Here is a 7033-nt window from a genome sequence, read left to right on the forward strand (position 1 = left end):
GTCCTTTGCAGCATACCCACCAGATAAAGACAAACTTCTGTTTGTGTGCAAAGCCCTTGGTCAACTCCATGTATATTGTGTCAACCTCATCTTTTAATATTTAACCACTTGATGCATTTATTAGTGAGATGTCTCCAAAGAACGCAAAGCAAAGGAATATATGGAGACCAATAAAAGGGTTTATTATGATAGCAAAGCCTTATTATACAATCTAGAGAACTGTAAAGCTTGTCTGACTTTGAAGTCCTGAGACCTGGGATGGAGATGAGATTGGGAGTCAAGTTCAAAGGCCTGAGAATCTGGAGAAGTTCAATACTTCAGAACCAAAGGAGAGGGTGATTGGCTTTCCTTCTGCCCTTTTGTTCCTAGGAAGCTCTCAGTGGATGAGATGATGATGCTTAGCTCCTTTGGTGAGGGTGGATGTTCTTCAGTCTACTGAATTAAATGTCAGGCTTGCCCAGAAACACCCTCATACCCAGAAATAATGTGTACTGTCCACTAACCCAGGCAACTGGACTTAGTAAACCAATTTGGTTCATATTTTGACCATGTCAGGCTACCCACATTTCTCTGAATGCTCATTTTTTCCTTTTCATTTTACATCTGCTGGTTCCTTTTACTGGAGGTACTTTTTGCTTGAATTTGTACATCTGTGAAGTTACTAATCCTTTTTAAACTTTTAACAGTGTGTATTGTGTTTTTATTTTTTTTTATTTTATTCTTGGACAATTTCATGTATGTAAATGCTGAGTTTGAGATATTTCCACCCTCTTATCACCATCTTTATTTTTGCCATTCCTGTGGCAACCCACTTCTCCAACTATCCCCTTTTGTCTTCCATCCATCTTAAAAAAAATATTGCATAGCACGGGTGGGGCCTCATAAGCTCCTCCCCCATTGGAGCAAAATAGTAACTGCTGGACCCTTGCCCAAGTGTTTTGCAAGGCAAATAGATAGCTGAAGTGAGATCATGAGTGCAACAGCATGATGGCAAGGGGATACTCTTACAGCAACCCTCCCTAAACACTGGCTCTTACATTCTGTGTATTGCCTCTTCCATGATGTTCCCCGAGCCTTGTGGTGGAAGAGCATGATACAGATGCTCTATCTAGAGCAAAGGTCCATAGTTGTTGATTCTCCACACTGAGCATTTTTGAGTCTGTGTATTAACTACTGATCCCCCACAAAAGGGAAGCTTCTCTGATGAAGGTTTATAACAGCACTCAGCCCAGAGTACAGCCAGCTATAACATCTGAAATCTTAGTATTTCTGACCTCCTATGCTAATTCTTTTAATTTACTTTAATTCGCTTATTCTTCCATTTATTTTATTTAAAATAGCTTCCCCCCCATGAATATGTTCTGATTATGGTTTCCCATCTCCAAACTCCTCCTAGTTCTTTCCCACCTTTTTTCCTTGCCAGATCCACACCCTTTCTGTCTCTCGTTAGAAAACAAACAGACATCTAAGGAATAATAATGAAATAAAGTAGGATGAAACAAAAACAAACAACTTGGAATAGGACTAAGCACACTAAAACAAAACTGCAAGAGGCAAAAAAAGTCATGAGAAACATATAGATGTAGAGACACACATGGTCACACACAGGAAACCCATCAAAACACAAAACTTGAAACTATGATACATACTCAAAGGACCTGTCAGGTTAAAAAAAATGCCAAATACAACATTTGAGACAAAGAACCTCTAAAGATGTTGTTGAGTTCATTTTGTGTTAGCCATCTACTGCTGGACTTGGAGCCTACCATTCAAAGTACCCTTTCTGTAGTGAGACTCCCCTGGAGAACACTAATTTTTCACACTAATTATTCAAGATTAAGAGCAGTAGTCTTTTCTATAAAGGCTTCTCTGTTTTTTTTCCAGTCCCCTTTCTCTGACTTCCTCCTGAATCCATTATACCATGCACAAAATTAGGTCCTTTCCTTTACTTTGACTACTCATTATGTTGTATACTGTGGTAGGCTTCAAAATAATTGTAACATAGCCTATTTCTTTCTTAGCTTTCTTGATATAGCAGAAGAGGAAGAAAAAATGTACAGAAAATTTTAATGTAATATAAAGTCTTTGGCATTGAGCACTGGGATTGGGCAGCATATGACTCATAGTGGAGAGATACTATTGATGGCTTTTGAGTAAATTGACATCTGAGAATCTCAAAAGATAGGTAAGAATTAAATGGGGGGGGAGGAGACAGAATAGCAGGCTTATGTCAAAAGTAGAAAGTGAAGTTACAACTTGTTGGCAAGGGAAAGGGTGGGCAATTTATGAGGTTGTGAGTCACTAACATGATTGTAGAGCATGACATTCATGGAGAGAAAAGGGCACCCGTAGTGCGAGCTGAAGATTGTGGGGTAGGCTAGGACATTCTCTGTCCAAAATATTCTCCTACGCTTCCTTTTTCCTCTCCTGTCCTTAGGGAAAGAGACTCTGTTTAATAACTTGGGTTTATATTTCAGTATCTAATACAGGACAAATTTTGGGAGGCATTCTGAAACTATTCATTTAATGAGTAGATGGATGAATGAATGAATGAATGAATGCATGAGTGAGTGAATGAGTGAGTGAGTGAGTGAATGGAAGGTGAGCAAAGAGGCCTGGGATCACAAATCAACTATAAACCATCTAGGAAGAAGAAACAAGGATTTTCCACAAAGCATTTGGTTGACTCTGAACAAAGGATGTTGATTTAATTCTTTTTACCCCCCATTTCATCCATTTTATTACCATATATTTCCTCAAAAGAAGGTCTGGCTAGTATCAAAACAAAGCAGACCTCTCTGGTTTTAATTACCTCTTTCAAGGCCACGCTGGCTAGGCAAATGCTGCCTGGATCCCACTTGAACCGTGATCAGAAACATGCTGTCTGCTCTCCTTGTAAGCACCGACTGGTGTGCATGAAGCTTATATTGATAAGGGTTGAGTTGGGGGCTTTATCTTTTAATAGGGGTGATAAGATTCTAATGCCTCCACCCCTCCACTATCTGCATGCTGATGGTGGGAACAGTCACCAAACTGATGTTCAGGCGGCAGTGGTGGGGCCCTGGGTTAACCTCAGAGAAACACAAATATGAGTGGGTGGAGTGGCTGCTTTCCATGAGAAACTGTCCCCTTGTCTTTCACAGCCTGGCCCACATCACTGGGCCCTTTGCCAGCAAGCAGAGCTTTGGATTGTTTTCCCATTGGTCAGAGGAAGTTTTCTCTCCTTTCTCTCTCTCTCTCTCTCTCTCTCTCTCTCTCTCTCTCTCTCTCTTATCTTTGTGAACGGAGAGAAAACTTCTCATTTTAAAATGAAATTTTAAATTTTGTAATTTCATTTTAGTAAAATGAAAGATGACTCAGGAAAACTCAGAGTCTGGGACATTGGAGGTGCTGGGATCCTGTATCTGTGGCAGTTGTGCATCTCTTGAGTTGACTACAACTTCTGAGCCTAGGTATATGAGAGATTTCTCAGGTAAATAAGATGAAATCCATGTAAGTAAAGTGTAAGTAGTCACTAGACACTCGTTATTTATTTTCCTTCATATGTCCTTGCAGGTAGACAAACAATTATTCCCCTCTTCCCACATTTTCTTTGTGATTTGGAATAAAGTGTGAATAAAAATCTCAGATGGTCAAAGGAAAGCTTTGCATATACAATGTTCTATCCTACCCATTAATCTCATTCCCTTCCACAAACCCAATGTTTATTGCGTATATACTTGTGCATGAAGCTGCTTCAGACTGAGCAGTTTCCAGTTGGATAAGACATCCTTACTGGCCTCTGTCCTCAGGAAATGTATCTTTTAATTCAGCAAAAAGAACTTTATGTACTGGACTAGTAAATACAGTTGGGCTATGTGCACGTGTGCGTGCATGCATGCTTGCGTGTGTCTGTGCATGTGTCACTGCACATATGAAAAAGTCATTTGGGGAGGAGGAGAACAAGGGCTGGAGATACAAAACAGAATTTTAAATTATTTTGGTTTGGGTAGGAGGGGCTGTACAATGACCAAAAATCTATAAAAATTTATATAACTTCTTTTCTTACAGGTTATGGCTTGTCAAAAGATAAGATTTGAATTTCATTAAAAACTAGTTATTTTGTCTCCTAATAATAGCCCAAATGTTGCTGCCTCTCTGTTTCTGGGTCAAGTTATTTTTCCTGGCTATTAATTTTATCATCAAACTGTAGAAATCTAATGGTAGAACATATATATTTTCCAGACCAAACTCAAATCTCAGTTTCCTTAATATGGACAACCACTGCTCTGTGATATAACATAACCACAAGATATAAGATATTTTAGGAGTCAGACAAAGGGAATTAGTATTTTAAATGTTTTGAAGTTAATTTCTCTATGAAATATCCCATCAGTCTCCATCAGCCTGGCCTAGGGACTGAACTACTATTACTTGTCAATCAGTTCTTCCTGTCCCCATCTTCTGCCTTCTTTTGTACCAGGACAAACAAACAAGAAATTCTGCAGATATTGAAGATATTGAAACTAGTCCCTGACTGATTTTCCTTAAAATCAGCAGAACAACTCTATGTTTTGAGAAACTCAAAATCTTTCTGTCAAGTCTATCACCAACATATCAATGGGACAAATAAGGACACACAGACATTTAAGGAGGACATGAGGACAAATCATGAGTGTTAAATTGCTGCAGATGTCAATGTCCTTTATCTGTTTGAGGAAGTAGGGGCAAAGGGAAAGGCACCCACCATGCATCAGTGCGATGCTGAACCAAAAGACCAAGGACAGGAAAGTGAGAAGCAACCAAAGAGCAACTCAGTCATCTTGTAAAATCATTCATGTTTCCCTTTTGATTTTCTCACAATCATGAACTGATTTAGAATGTTCTGCTATGACTGAGACTCCAGGCAACAAGCTACAAATATCTTTTAGTTGCTGCTGCTTATGATAGAATGGAAATGATCTCTAAGATCTCAGCAGTGGCCATCTAGTGACTCCTAGACTGGCAAATCCTTACTAGCTGGGCTAGCCGTGAAAGTTTCAAAATATGTTAAAGACCAGAAAACTCAACAGGACAATTGAATTGCAACAGAAAGCTCGGGTGCTTGAGGTTTAGAGAGAGTGCTCAGGACACAAGTGAATTCTGGAAGTGCACAGCTTATGGCTTCAGTTACTGTTCCATTTAGGTGCATCTTTCCCATGTCCTGGTTTGTTTGCTCTAGTCAGGAGGTAGAGTGGGGTGACAGTCTAGCCAGAGGGAGGCACAGCCCAAACTCAGCCCAGGTCCATTTAGCTATTGCTGGCACTTGTTTTCAGCCTATGTCAAGAAGAACTCTCTTGAGCTTTATATATAATTTGTCAGAAACGGGATCACTATTTTTTTTTTAAACTTTGGATACAGTACCAAAGGGCACCCAGAGCACTGCACAGCTGTTTTTTATCCCATGTTGATGACTGAATGTTTGCCTTTTGCCCCCAAACCAAATGGAAATTCACTGGCAAGGATAGAAACATATGTTTTGTTTTGTTTGTTTGTTTGTTTGTTTTTTCCATTGCTCTGCCTCCCCTCTCTTTTCTTTTATGAGGGAAAACAGTGGAAAACCAGACTGCAGGCCCAGCCTGTTGGCTCTTGAAATTCCCTCCCTTTTCAGATCTGCTATCTCAGCAACAAGGACAGTGAGATAATCTCTATCTAACCATCTTTTTCCTCACTCAGCCCTAAGGACAAGTTGGCTGGATCATGCCTCCTCTTTTGCAACAGGAACTGGGAAATGGTAAGAATTCAGCTCCATCATAAATGAAGCAAGAATGAAGCCATACTCTGGTAGTCATTTCCAAATGAAAAAGGCATTTGCTTGACTATGAGCATAAGAAAAGGGAAGTCACCATGCCCCAGTCTTGAGCACAGTGCTGCTTTACAGAACCAGACCTGATCATCTTCCTGGAACTGGAACCAACCACATTTTCTAGATCAAACTTCAGGTACTTGTGATCCCAGAATTCCTCATCCAGATGACCGGGGCATATTTTTAGGCTGTCCCCAGGCTTCTTCTAGGATGTGTGCCCTGGGAGGTAGGTCACACACACCTCAGAGGTATCAAGGTGGCCAGGGTACTGTTCTTTACAGGGGAGTCTGGCCGAAAGAGCCAAAATTGTGGATCGGGGAGAGAGGGCAAAAGAAGGGAGAGGTGGGTTGCTCCCTCCTCATCCTTTCTTGCTCTGCTGCATGATTTACAGGGACTGAGCATTCTGAGTGTCATTTGGGGCCTTAGAGCTTTTCATGAAGGCAAATGACACAGAACATATACTGGTTGATGTCTCTGTCAGTGAACTTAATATGTAGTATGTGACATTTAGAATTATGTTATGCTGTTTTCCATTTAAATTTTTGCCCAAGGCCTGAAGGATGTTAAAGTATGTTAAAGAAGAACCCAAGGAGAAGATAAATCAGTACTTTGGGCTGATGAGTAAAGTCAGTAAGAATGAATTCAGGAGTTCACTTTTGACAGTTTTAGTTACTTATAACTAACCAAGGTCCAAAAAGACTAGATGGAAAGTTGCAGAAGTAAACAAATAATTTATATGTTTTAAGTAACTTCTGTTATAGTCTATCCTGTTTTGTTATTAGTTATTACTGCTGGTAGGCCTAATTTGTAAATTAAACTTTTTCATAAATAAAGTATATAGGGAGTTTGTTACCACCCACAGTGGTACCAGTCTCAATGTACACCTTATAAATAGTGTTTGACTTGATCTACCTCAACCTTTGGGGCAGGGAGGGTTGTAGGGAATAGGAAGGAAATTTACTATTGTGGAAAGTACCTGAGATTTGGATCAAAAGAGACCTGGATTCCAGGTCTGCTTATTAAGCACTTGCTGTGTATCTGCCTTGGGGTAGCTAGATTCTAGGGTAGAAAAAAAAATACAGACAAAATACACACACACACACACACACACACACACACACACACACACACACACACACGCACACACGCATTGGAAATGGATGCTCATAATGCTCATGCAAAACTAAAGACAGCACAGTGTGTTCAAAG

This window comes from Phodopus roborovskii, unplaced genomic scaffold (assembly GCF_943737965.1).
Source record: "Phodopus roborovskii unplaced genomic scaffold, PHOROB, whole genome shotgun sequence".
In the NCBI taxonomy this organism is placed as follows: domain Eukaryota; kingdom Metazoa; phylum Chordata; class Mammalia; order Rodentia; family Cricetidae; genus Phodopus; species Phodopus roborovskii.